General features: G+C 42.8%; 1 non-coding gene across 1 annotated transcript; it reads right to left on the reverse strand.

Moving 5' to 3' along the window:
- Nucleotides 1-7,667: 7,667 nt before the first annotated feature.
- On the reverse strand, nucleotides 7,668-7,741 carry TRNAM-CAU (transfer RNA methionine (anticodon CAU)). The gene has a single exon. It is a non-coding gene; the product is annotated as a tRNA-Met (tRNA).
- Between the last annotated feature and the right edge of the window lie 6,549 nt (nucleotides 7,742-14,290).

Raw genomic sequence — 14,290 nt, forward strand, 5'->3', positions numbered from 1 at the left:
TTCTCGCTATAGAAATGATCTTTAAGACAACCTATCCGTTTTGGTTTTGAAGAAGACAGGAATGAGTCAGTGCCAGGTGTCCCCGGTCGTGATACACTAACCAACCAACTTAACCTATAGCGCTCAATCAAATGAAGTTTTGATTTCCCATATGGAGAAAAAGCTACCTTCAATCCATAGTGCCATCTTTCTCTTAAAATGACATTAGTTATGCTTTCTTCAAGATCGAGATCATCTAAGACCTATGTCTAATCCCGTCCAATAGCAGGTTTAGTGAGCACCACAGACCAATCCACCTACTTTGATAGCATAAAATCATTCGGGGATTTTAATGTAAAAACACATGCGCAGAGGTTGGAGAGCAGAGCGCTCGGGTGCGATGGGTTGATTGATTCCATAGTAGGTTTCTCAGTTCATCAGGTGTGCTCGTGCCTGAAATGCTTTTCACAAGAAGCTAGTCAGAAAAAGGGGCACGCAGCTATGCGATTGTAACTGCTCTTGGTTTTGTAACTCACTGCTCTTGGTTTTCTACGTGGGAGTTGGTCCGGATAACATACCTTAACGAGGGATATAAAAGGGCGAAGGTCAATGAAATGGGGTCCTTATAGGTATCTGCCCATGTTCAATCACTGAAGTAATGAATCTAAACAATAAAACGAAGTAGAAGTGAAAAGCTTTTCTAATATATTTTTATATCTCTTTGCTCAGTTTTCCCCTTTAATGTCCCTCTCCATTATTATTCATAGTAATGTGCTCCTCGCTGAGCTTTATGATTTCCATTGTCATTCTTCCCTCTCCTCTCTGATTGCTTTTCATCGTCTCTTTGCGTTTACCCTATTTTCATGACTCTCCTCTCTTTCTTCTCCCCGTACCATTATTTTGATCGTTTCTGAATCTTGAGATTGCTTCAATGCATGTGATCCCTCTCCTCAGCCTTCCCCTCCTAAATCTTAGAATCCTAATGCCGCAGGTGCTATGTCAGAAATCCATTTTTTTATCCTTTGCCCCAAGGAAAATCAAAGAAGAAGAAAGCCCTGGTATTCTCTACTTGAATTCAGGAAGATTCAGATACCGAAAGCAATAGGAATGGGAAAGCGGAGCGGGCAATAGGTTTATGACTGAGCACTAGAGCCTGGAATAGCAGGAGGTTGGGAAATATGCCATGCAGAATTCCAATAAGTTGGCACTGCTTTCCCTTTCCATATGAAAAACGGAGAGGAAAAGCATGGGTGGACCAAGCGTTTTAACCAGAATCTAGTGACGGAGAAAGAAGAAAGATTTTTAAGCGCTAGATAGGGTCACAATTCAATAAAGATACTTGGCTGGATGGCGAAGCTGTGTTTGCTCTACCAAATCGAGATCAAAGTCTTGCTTGACAGCGTGAGGAACTTTGAATGCTCCGTACAAAGGGTCATAGGGAGCTTTTGGAGGTCAGGGAGAAGTGTGTGTGGCCACTGTGCGCAAGCATTCTGTACAGCGATCTTGCTGAGGAGGTCCCCGGTCCCACCTCCATAAAGAAGATCTGGTGACTGCCCATTGTCTTGTTTTGGCTTGGAAGTCTCCTCAAAATAAGGCAAGTGAGTCAACGATCTCTGTAAGAGGAATTGGAAGATGGGGGTTCCATGGCGCACTGAGATGAAAGGCTGTCTTGGACGTGCGGCCCCTTATCCCTATCCCTTTGTTGATGAATCCCATGCAACGCGCCCTTGCTTGGATGAAAAAATGTCATAAGGGGGACTCGTTTCACTTGATTCATTCCGTCATACCCGCACTATTCCTAAATTTCTTTTCTGTTTCTGTTTTGAAAAAAAGGTCGAACTCATTTCGTATAGAAAGAAAGATGTGTCGGGTTTGGATCGAGTGACACAGGAGGTGCTTCTGCGTGGCACTCTTTTTAATGGGCTTTACCATCTTTCTTTACCTTCAGAACACAAAGCTTTGCTTGGCGAAATAACTCCTGCCTATATTTGGCATCTCATCTACTTAATTTAATGACATTCCATATCTCAGGAAGGAAAAAAAGCGAATGGAATTTCAGTCAAGTCTTTTTTTCTGCTTTATCCTTCTCTCAATCAAAGAAAGGGAATGCAGATGTTCTATCGCCCTCTCTTCGTATGCCACCAGCCTTCGTCTCAAAACCATACTGATCCGATCTTGCGCAGATAGGTAGGGACGATCCCTCCAGTAACCATGCCTAAAATCATAAGCTGACCCATTACTTCTGTAGGTGCCTCAATTCTTCCCATTTTCCTACTTATATAACTCTTTGGGGTCCATACCGCACTTGGGGACGGGATATGATTGCTTTCTTAAACAAACCTTTTAGAGCGTTGTCATCTTACCAGCATAGGACTCAATAGTAAGGACTGTCACTGCATTGATATCGCTCATGGATCGTATTATACTTGGGAAGATCCGGCCCAAGGGGAAGTCTGTTATGCACAACCCAACTTTAGATGAGGGAGAAGTTCACGCTTGATCTTCGACCCAAGACAATGGAAGGGAGCTAAAGCCTTCTTCCTTTTTCAAATTCGTTTATATGGAGCAAAAAGAGGTCGTGTCATACCATTTATTCCGCCAAGAAGCATTCGTCTACGGCACTTAGAACGCCTCGACACATTTGTACTCACGCCTAGGACGGTCTTTCACACGGAAGTAAGATTAGAGAGTTTGATCATAGTTTGACCGTAGTAAAAAAGAAGTCCCTTTCTCATTTGCTTCCTGGTCATCTCTATAGAGATAGAAGAAAGAAGTCCCAAGCAAGGGTCATGCTATTTCTATTCTTTTAACTATTGTTATTCCCTATTTCCTTAACTGATCTTGAGTTGTACCGAAACAACAGAAATATGGTCTCTCCTAAATTGATTTCTTTCATCACTATTCTTAAATCAATCCATGTCAGGTACAGAGCCAATCTTCACATCCCATAGGTAAAACAAGTCGCTTTATGGGCTCCTCGTGAAACTACAACCTTTCTGAAGCCCTAGTCAAAAAGTTGTGCGAAAGCTCAGTTGGTAAGAGGAGTAAACACCTATTCTTTGGCCATTGAAAACATCGAATTGGTTGGCTCGCTCAACCTCTCGAACCGGGACAAAACTTCCCAGCGTTGCATTCACCGCCTAGCCTTGTCCAACATGACTGTAAGGCATGTTTTGCATGCCTTTAAAGTGTACCCCCTCGGAGGTATCAAAAAGTGCGAGAAATCGCATTGATGACTAATAAAGTAGGGTTTTCACTCGTGTGGGTTCGTCCACCTTCCCTTCAGCAGCTCTCCCTGGACACCCTATACTAAACTGAGGAATTACTTAAGCTCCTGGATTTTTTTTCCGACAACTCAAAGCCGCTGCACCGACAGATAACATGCCGTGGATCTTATGTGGCGCTAAAACTTCATGATAGATCAAATCCTGATTACGACTGGAGAGGGACGTTGATGTTCCAAACATTGGGTTCAAGAGCTCGGTTTGATAGACATAAACCTCAGTGATCGGCTTTACACCAGGAAGGAGCAATGAGATAAACTCACCCCCCATGGCGAGACTAGACAGATTCATGGCCTCCTGCTTGAACATTGTCCCAAAAACAACGGTCACACCCTTGCCAAACACCTCCTCAGCTGACGATAATATATCGGACATTGGACTGCAGGGCCTTAGTTGGCCAAGTATGTTTTGTATATAAGGATCGATGGTCTTATCAAACTCCAATTACCAAATGGTACATACAGGAGTTGTTGCATAAAAGGAAGTACCATTGCCACCAGTGATCTTTAAAAGTGATAAACTAAACTCATCACGTTAGGAGAATCCTTTAAACTTAATATAATAGGCTCACTTTATCACTATAAACTTTTTAGTGATGACCAAATAACAAAAACACTTCGTTGAATGATGTGTTGTTAAAGAAAATAGCTGCGTCGCCCCCCTTCAAGACAGGAAACTATAGAGAGGTACCTGAGGTGCCCTGTTGAGAGAAGAATTTGTCAACAATCAAGCACTTGAGCTTGCAAGAATAAATATATGATGTCTATGCTATTATTGGGATAAAATGAATCAAAAAAGCAGCAGAATACGAGAAGGATTTCTTTTCTTAAAGGGTGTATACATTAGAGTGTACCTGCTTGGTAGGCATGAAATCACTGACAAAGAGTTGCCTAGCTCCGATGATCTTGCAAGCATAATTTGGAATTTCATAGAAGCGGGCATAGCTAGGGGTGAACCATGAGAAGTTAGAGCAATTAATGGGTAGGTATCGTAAACATCCTGAGTGTATCACGGCATTGAAGCAGAAGAAATAGAAATGTTTTCCTTTCTTTCGCATTTGATTTGCATGTCCCCTGTAGATTTGACCCGGAGCCAATGCCAGTCTTTTTTGCGATCAAATGCACTTGAGCTAGTCACTAAGTAAGGCGACAGCACCAAAAGATGTGCATGTGTCATTAGGCCATTGGATTACTCAACAAAAAGTGAAGGGCCAAACGATGAAGAAGAACACTTGAAACCAGGCACTGAACCCTAAATGCTTCGCCTGGCTAACCAGATAGATTACTTCTATCTGCTAGCTTGCCCTAAGAAAAACAACAGTTCCACAGATATCTCCAATGCTCTATTCGAAACACAAGGGCTCTAAGCAAAGAGAATTTCAATTAACGAACAGTAGGTGCTTTTTCTTCCTTGGCCAATCTCAGTGATATAAATAGGCTCTCAGCCCTTACTTGAATCATCCGTCCTCCCTACAGAAAGAAAGCGATTTTATGCCCTCCTGAAGGAAAATGTTTGGGTCGGCTGGAGCTCGACACGGAGCAAAATGTAGATGATCTCCGCAAATGGGCGAGGTAGGAGGACGTGGTTGGAAGTTTTTTGACACGAGGCCTTGTGCAAAAGACGAGTACTTCAGAGCCCACCAGGAAAAGGATATTGGTTCGCATCTCTATAGTGATCCGCGACGCTTCTATGAAGTTTTCCTTGTCTCCGATTTCAAAGCTGAATGGATGACTGAATCTGTCGAAGCATCATTCGATATTTGCGGATTGACGTAATGCTATGAGGAGTTAGAGTCTTCTGCGGGAAAGACATTTCTTGTAGAGTTTTGTAGATCTTTTTGCTCTACTTTTTCTAGTATTCCTTACATAAGATCTCGGAAGAGCCGATGTTTCCTTCCGTTCCCGGTAAATAGGAATTCTATATCCTCTAGCTCTTCGTGACCTGTTGTGTCTGCCCTCGACTTAGCCGTCATAGAATAGAAAGGTTTCTAACCGTTGAAAAGGATACTTCTAAACGTTAAGGGGCGCTCAACCTTCCACTCAAATCCTTTTTACCAGAAGGGAGCTCGCCTGCCACGACATATAAGGGAAAAGGCAATGTGTGGAACTAGATCAAGTTTGATCTGCCACTTACACTGGAAGGGCAAGAACTAATGCTTATGCGTATTCTTCCACGGCATATAGAAGGTTAACTACTCCAACTCGATGGCTGAGAGAAAAGTGAAATCCTAGCTTTCCCTAGAATCAGCTCTTTACTATCCTGTCCCAGGGGGTTTTTCGGAGACATTGAACCCTAGATTTAGAAGCTTTCCCAAACAAACCTTTTGACCAGGAAAAGGCATACCAAAGATTTTTGGAAAGACACATTGAAATGGAAGCTCTCGAACCTATTCCGAAGTAAGTTTAGGATGAGGTTTCCGATCCGGTTGGTGTTCCGACATCCCGAATCGAGGTGGCTCTAAACTCAGGTTTGCCTACCTCTCTAGTTACAGAGGGAGGAGAGGGGCTTCGTCTTTTGAGGTCTCTGAAAAGCCAGTTGACATGTGCGATCCAATCAAGGAGGCAGTACTTCTGCCTGAGTTCCTCTGGATCCTACTCGTCGGGATTACCGTGCTCCCGCAGGTTGTTCACCATGCGTTCCATAGCACTTTTACTTTATATCTTTTACCATCTTGGAATCATGTACATGTAGATTGCTTTCATCGCAGGGTCATTCCTGAAGGTGGCTTGTACCAGCTCTTCGTCATCATAAATAGCAAGCCACTCCTTGTTTATTACTCCGCTTTTTTACTCTCTCATTCTTAGTTAACCATTTCATTCTATTGAATCTGTGGTACTTTGAGTTTTGAACAATAGTAGGAATTTATTATTAAGCGATCCCCCGCTTTTTGACTTCTTTCTCTCTTTCCTTGGAAAGAATAGTTGTTTATTGAGGCCGCTTTTCTAGAATCTACTTTGAAAGTGGAAAATAGGTCTCTTCTTCAATGAAGGCAGAACTATTCACTAAGCCAACATGTTAGCGAAGGAACTTTTTCCGGTCTTGCTGCTTTAAAGCGAACGAGTCTTCCTTATTCCTATGGTCATTAGAATAACCTATTCATCCTCTTGGCCACTTTGAACTCATAGGTAGCTGTGGTTCGGTTTACCTTCTTTCGCTTTGCCTTGGGTTCGGTGGTAGTAATAGTCCTTCTTTAGCTCGCTCCTCCTTTCTTGGGTTCCCTAACTATCTGCTATTGCTAAAGCTCAACCTATGCCTCCGGCAAAGGCAAGACGGAAAGAAAGCTAGTGGAATGCAACCAACAACAAGAAGCCCTCAGGCCGTGAGAAAAAGGTATGGATCCCTATTCCTTTCTTTTTATCCGACTGGAAGCAGTGGAAGAACTTCTTGATACTTTTTTCTCCTCTAACATAAACCCGTCAATTGATACATACAAGCCGCATATATCATCTATACTATCTATCCTTCTCTCTCTTCTAGAGTCAATCTAGTATTCTTCTTCTTAGAACTTGAAACAAGGTCCATCGCAATACCCAAGAAGTAGTGGCAATTCTCTTCCCTTGGCTGCACCTTGTGCTATATATCGAGTGGACCCTAACCTATATCTACTTGCTTCGGCCTTTAGATATCTGCATTCTCTGCTGTATCCACCTTGACTTGGTATTCAGTGCTCTGTTCTAGAAGTCTGTAACACCTGACCTCGAACTCCATTGGCTCCTTACGGGATAAGAAGATAGATTGTACATTCGATTTTCCAAAACGTGAGTGGTTTGAAGCATGTTTCAGTGAAGGAGATGATGATCGTAAAAGGAAACTGGAAAGCAAAGCGAAACGGAAGAGATCAAAAGCGATTGAAGTGACTAGTTGGAAGTTCCTGAAAGCAGGGAAAGCGATAGTTGACTTTTCTTGAGAAGTAGGGACCCAAGAATGACAAGTGGACTAGTATTCATAGGGGCCTTTTCTTTCGAGAAGGCTTACCGGATACTATGCTGGCCCCAATGCGAGGTAGTTTCCCTGCTTGTAAGATCCTGATTGCCTTTATGCTAGAGTTTCAGCATTCCTTTACTCCAGTCAACTATCATTTGACCAAAACTTGATGACCAGTCAATGCCTAAAATAAGATCATAACCTTGTACATCAAGCACCCTAACTTTTGTTTCAAGTTCCAGGTTTTGTAACTTGAATTGAAGGTTGTCACATTTGGTAATGGTCAATAACTTACGGCGAGACGAGCAGCAAAAAAATAAAAAGAACATTAATAGGTGGAAGTCTTTGAAACTTACTTGTCAGTTCGGTTGTGCCTTGATACCAATCTATAGCTTTCCTAGCGACTTTGTTTACTCATCGCTAGTAAGACTGTCTGCTGATCCCAGGAGATCAGGACTTGTACAAGTATCTGACGTGATTAGGCGGGGACAGGATTCGAACCTGCAGTCTTCAGGTCATGAGCCTGATGAGTTGACCAATTCCTCTACCCCGCTTCTTCCCCTGATCTTTCTTTCCCTCTTCCCATAAACATTGATTCTCTCTCCTAACCACTCTTAAATATGTGAAATACACGGAATCGATCCAAAACTACAAGCAAGGGAATCAACTCTTATTGCCGTAAAGGAAAAATAACCCCTTTCCTTTATATATATATACAAGGAACAAGTAGCCTTCGCCACCTATTCCTGAATTAAGGGAACGCGAGAAAGATTTCTCTATGTCAATTCAAAACAAAACAAACGGATGACTGAATCTAAAGTCTACTAGAGAGAAGATTGGCTCGAACGTAAACTATTGATTGCTCTATCCAACCAGCACATACCGTTTGCTATGATATTGTTTTGCTCATATTGTTTTATTGCCCGGGCCTTGCTGCGGAAGAGTGAAATGCAAAACTCTTCTTGAAGAAGAGGACTCTTCTACTTGATCTTTTGATACGGTGAGGGAACAGGTTTTATGCATTCTTTGAGCAAATGGGGAAACAAACTGCTGATACAGAAATCTTTCACTTTTACTGCCGAAGGCACAAGAGAGACTATAGCTAGGAAGGATAAGCAAAGGAATCCAGATTCAATCGATTGTTTGAAGCCAAGGTCTCGAGCTAGTCCATCTTTCTATACGAATTTCTTTAAAGAATACTTCTCTTATGATCTACTACGAGAGTGTCAAGTGGCGATGGAAGTTGAGTAACTGTCTTGGAAATAGGTAAGTCCGGCACATATTCTAGTTCCGATTCTAGGCTATCTATAGAAGAATGGAGTGTTATAAATTCTACTATTTAAGCTGTTGGTGCAGAGGTAAGCAAGTCAGTCTCGGGTGGGAAGTCAGCACTATCAACTCAGGCGGGTCTTCAGTCCAAAGAAAAAGAAAGCGGTGGTCTGTACTTGAAAATAGGACTCTACTTTTTGATTGAAATAGGACTATACTAGCATCTGCAAAAGGCAAAGCATGACCTATCGTGTAGTACTTCGGGTGTCGATCCACAGGGAAAAAATGGGAGAACTGGTTGGTTTGCACAAGTTCAAATATCTTGGCCTAACCTAATTTGTAGAAACCTGCGGCCTAAATTAAAGACTAATTCTAAACTAAAGAAAATAGAAATCGCCTAAGGCGCGTGCGGCCAAGGTCTTCCATAGGAGCTCGAAGGAAGAGGTTCACTACAGCCTTGCTTGTTAAAGGGTTTCTGACTTCACAGCAGAGTGCTAGACTAGGGATAAGCTGGATACTGACTTCTTTCCAAGACCTCCATCAGCCCTACTTAGCCATACATCAGCTCTACCATTACTATACGCATTCTACCTATGCTTTTATGGAAAGAAAGAAGAAAGGTTGGATGGTTGATTCACACAAATAAGAGATATGTAGGCCCAACCTTCAATTGCAGAGAATAGCAAGCCCCCTTTGCGGAACAGATGTATAGAGGAAAAGGGTGACCCACATCGCAAGGGCTTTCCGATTGTGTGAATCAGAGCCCAAGAGAAGATCAATTCATTAGGAGACATGTATCGATGCTTGCCAGCAGGAGAAAGATCACTAGGTTCAGTCTCTGATCTGATCAATAGGGTTCCCTAGGTACATTCCGTTTTCTGGAAATCCAGCAGGGATAGTAGCTGCCTTTTCCAGGGCAAAAAAACAAGTTAGGCTATCCGAGATTTGCTCTTTTTTCTAACTTTTGGTAGTGAAAATAAGGAGGGACTTGTGATTGGTTTTCTACAGGGAAGAGAGATACCAAGCCGGGCAACTTCCCCTACTAACTACTGAACACAAAAGCCAAGGTGACCCCGAACAATTATTTCACTTATTTCTAGTTTAAGAAGGACCTTGTGCGCGGTTCACGACTCCCGGTGCTTAGAGATGCGGTTCACTACAGCAGTGGTAAGAAAAGCAAGAAAACAGGTATCAAGAGATGGAAGTGAAAGAAGAACTGTTGATCGACCGGTGGTTTGGGTCTTGCCTTTTAGGATTCGGATTCCTATTGAATTGACTTTGCCTTTGCCGAGGAGCAGAAACCGAGCCCTTTGATTTGATCCAGTGAGTGACGTTACGAGCAGAAGCCTCAACAAGTTGAATCCGGTACCGAAACAAGGATGACATTATTGAATATATTCTTCTTTCCTGTGCATTGCCTTTCCCGTTTTCTGTACCTTTCGTAGTAGTTACTCGCCACTAGAAACATGATTCATGAATTCAAACTAAGAGCAAAGGTATCGCTAATTCCATTTCAGGGGAAATATAGGGATGAAAGTTTCTCTCCTACTGATTTCGATTGCACATCTAATGAAAATATATGCACATGAATGTTCAAAAGCAAGGCTATCCCCTTTGCTGTTACCGAGGATCTATCGTTGTCCCTTGATTCAAAACCGAGGAAAGCGTGCGCTCGACCTCCTGGAAGGAATGCAATTATTCGCTTCGTAGTCCTCGTATGAATTCGCTATCGCTCCGAATCGTGGGAGCCGTTGAGTTCGGAGATACCGTTGTAGGAAAACAAACAAGTGAAAGAAGCCCTCGTTCCCACTCTTCTCCCCCCCACCTACCCGGTAGGTAAGTAGGGGCCTCGATTTCTCTATTTGCTATGAGAAACCTACACAAGTAAATTTCTATTTCGTGTGCGATCCCAATCGTGGACTTTCACAATTAAGTCGATATGGGGTTTATCCTTCATGTTATTTAAAAAATAAAGGCGTCGCCTTGAAATGCCCTCGAGGACCTGGTTTTTTAACCCGTTTTTCCTCGCTCGCATTTTCCAGGTTAAGATCCCTGTAAATTTCTTCCAATTTGGTTTCGGGCAGCTTACGATTTCGACAGGATCTCAGAACATTCTTTATTTGCTTTTTCAACAACGAAATGGAGGGTACTTCTGGGTTGGGCGGGGTGCGGCTTGCGGATGGCTCCGACCGAAACCCATCTTTTCCATCGGCGTCTTGACATCCCACTTTGTTTTTTCGTGGATCATCATCTCCTAGCGTAGCGGAAGCACTCGATGAGGCCTCTACGACAGAAGAGATTCTTCCCCGTTTCTGCCTGGACGATTCCATCAAATAAATAAAAATAAAAGTGAAGAGGAAAACGCATAACCAGAAGAAAAAGATATCGTGATGTAAAATGATCATGGGGACACATTGTTTTTAGGACCGACAATTTCCTGCACTGCTTAAACCAAGAAAAAGATACATACTAGTTTTCATAGGTAGGCCTCTCTCTCCTACAGAATAGGTTTTTCCAAAAACTACCCATGGGATTTCTTTGTCTTTTCCTTATCTTTTGTCCGGTGAAGAATCTCCTGCTGCAGAGATAAGATGAATGGCTTCGAGATACCATCACTTGTCATTGCCAAGGAAATGAATTGCAAATTGGCTACTTATAGTCTACACTTCCCCTGATTCTCCATGATGACCCGCATTCATTGATTGAGAGAATAAGCTGAAGATAGATCCATTGCGATATTGGTTTGGAAGAGAAGCCGTGGAGACAGCTCATTGTTCCTATGTCCAGAATTGTTAAAGAATGAAGGTACCCCGTTGACTATGTCGGGTAACGCCGACTTAGGTTATCCCTAAAAACACTATCAACCACATCATAACTGTTTGCTTCCGCTTTCCTCGCAGAGTTGGTTCTAGCTTTCACCGAAGGATCTCGATCGATGCTCGCCATCAAAAGATATGGGTCTAGCTGCTGCCCTAGCCGGAAAGAATGGGAGAGTGCGCCATTCATACTGAAAAGAGTGATTCGTTTTTGAAGTATATCAAATTCAGAGGAAAAAGCTGGAAGAAGACGACAGGATTGTTGATCGATCCCCTCTACATCCTAACCAAGAGGACCAAGTGCAAACCTCTGTCTCTTTTTCTCGCTGGGTGGAAAGGTTATTCTTTGCCAGTAGTGCCCTCTGTAGGAAGAATCGTAAATGCCGGAGGACGCGTTCAACATGAATTGTCACTGTGGAATGAAATCACCTCTCGAATCGAGCAAGAAATGACTATTTATTTGATAATAGCGACTTATCACAAAAACAACCAAGGGTCCATCGACCCGATTGAAACTGTCTTCACTGCGTTGAATCGAAGGGAACTACTATAGAGAGTGGAATAAGCTACAAGGCATAACACTATGAGCTTTTCTTTAGATAACCTTAATCACACCAGCTTTTCCTCATGGGAGGGTAAAGGAAATAGGAATGTATGAAATCTATCCCAATAAGAAACGCGGAAGGTTGTGAACTAGAAACCTGTTATCACTCTCTTCTTCCGATCGTCCCATCAGTTTCTTGTAAGCCTGCTTCCTCCGATGATCGCTTGCGGCTAACTTCTCTCTCTTCATCTCTCTGAGTTTGCTTCTTGGTAGTAGTTACCCCTGTCAGAACCTTTGTCTACTCTTTCGTATAAATACGCTGATCTGCCAGCCAGCCGAAAGTAGAGAACCACATTGTATGATCTGGGGCAACTCTCTGTTATGGCAGCGATTTCTTATTCATTCAGGGTGCCTGTTCATGTGTTTTTAAAGAAAGGATACCTTGTGATTCCAGATTTCAATAGAGATTCGATTCCTCACATCTAAGGGAAGAAAAACACAAATGCACAGACACATTATCCGGGGGTGTCACCGTTTGCATCGTATCGGTATCATAAGAAAAGATTGATTGGTGTGAGTGATTTTAGTACCCTTCCAGACTTAGCAGGTAATGAAGCTGCTGACGAGGGAGGAAATGTCCGTTGAAAATAAAGCGAACCAGTGGGGCTTAAAAGTCACTCTTTGAATAGTTTTTCAGACCGTTAAGTTGTCAATCTTTCCAACGATGAGGCTCCAAAGTTTATTACATTTCCTGGTCTGCCGAGGACAACACTAGATTGATTGCTTACCGACTTTCATTCAGATACCAACCCATCTTTTTATCAAAAGCATGGAAACTATCTAATCGAAGATAGAATTCACGCCTGTGAAAAGTAAGCAATTTCATCATTTTCCTTCGCAACACAGCTCACTCAATTGTAGAGATACCGAACAGTTTGAGTGATCGATCGACCTTGTCGCACGATGAGCCCATTCTCTCTCTTCCATCCCGCCTTCTGAACCGAACCCTGGAGAAAGACTTCTTGAACAGAACAGAGCAGCAATTCTAGAAACTTCCATTTTCCATTGATCTGGGCGTTGCTATTAAAAGTGGGTCTACCCGCCCCGGCGTGACTCACACTTGACCAACCACTTCTATCTAAGAAAATACTTAGGTAGGGTCAATCTCCCTTCGGGGTTTACGCGTCCTAGTCCTAACCATTGGATCGATCAGAAGAAGAAAGGCAAAGGAATTGAAAGGTAGAGTAAGAAGCATCGCCCAGCAGAGTGATTGAGGGAGTCTTCCCCAGCCCAATGGTCTTCTTTTTGTTTTTCACTCTCCTATTTGGATTTTGGAAGAGTTCTACTATTGTTTCAGTAGTTCTAAGACCCTTCCTCCCCTTTTCAAGTCCTTGCTATCCCTCTCGCTCTACCCATCCAGAGGGAGCCCTAGTTTTAGCATAAAAGGAATCGTCGAGTTCACTGGGAAGAATGGCGTCCATGCCAACGACTAAGGAGAAGGGGACCAGTGGCTATACAGATTGACGTCCGATAAGCCCAGAGAGCCTCAAGAAGGCGATCTGGCCAGTCTCCTCCGACTCAAAAGTGTTTGTAGCTATGGTATGGGTCTGGTCTGAAGACCAATGGGTCAAAAAAGGGGATATCCTCTTCTTTGGGTACACCAACTAATGTAGTAGATTGCGTTCCCGGAGGACACTTTCTCCATTTCGTCGGTACTGGTAACAACGGATCTTGAACTCGTTTCTTTTTCTTGTTATTTGACTTCTTGGAATGGAATTCTTCTCATGATAGTCACACAAGCAAAGGAGAAGAGGATGGGTCCCGAGGGAACTCTTTTTCTTCTATTCTAAGTTTTGATTGCACGAGCAACATAACAACATAACCGTTTTGTGTAAGGAAGTAAGGAAAGACTCCTTTCTGAAATTGAAGGACTTAATTAGCCTGTCGTATATAACAGATAATGAGTCTCAAAGAGAGTTTCCAATGGGTTACATCAAGTTCCATTCCCAGTATGCGAAATCAGTAAACACGAATATCTGTATATAAGAAACTTCTATTCCAATCCACAATCGGTCCAACAAGGCAACTGTCGTCAACTAGATCAATCAAGAATAAGCAATATGTCGTACCCTATCTGTCATATTTGCTTTTCGGTAAAGGGTACACACGACTTTATTTTTACTTATTCAATTCTCTGTCTTGCTAAACACAAATCCTTCTTTTCTTGTATAGACAAAATAAAAATGAGAACTAAGTAGGTTTCGACCCATTAAAGGAGTCAATGGCACGGACACAAAGCAGGAGGAAATCGGTACCCCGCGAGGCTGGCGAAGTCGGCACAAGAAGTAGGTGGAGTAGAGGCAGCAGTTGCGGGCTCAGGTGTGGCTAAATCTACATCAATAGCAGGATCAGGATACGATGCTTACTCGAAATCAATATTCCCCGGTTTCTTACGAGATAAGATATGTATGCCG

This window comes from Aegilops tauschii, chromosome 3 (genome assembly GCF_002575655.3).
Source record: "Aegilops tauschii subsp. strangulata cultivar AL8/78 chromosome 3, Aet v6.0, whole genome shotgun sequence".
Lineage (NCBI taxonomy): Eukaryota > Viridiplantae > Streptophyta > Magnoliopsida > Poales > Poaceae > Aegilops > Aegilops tauschii.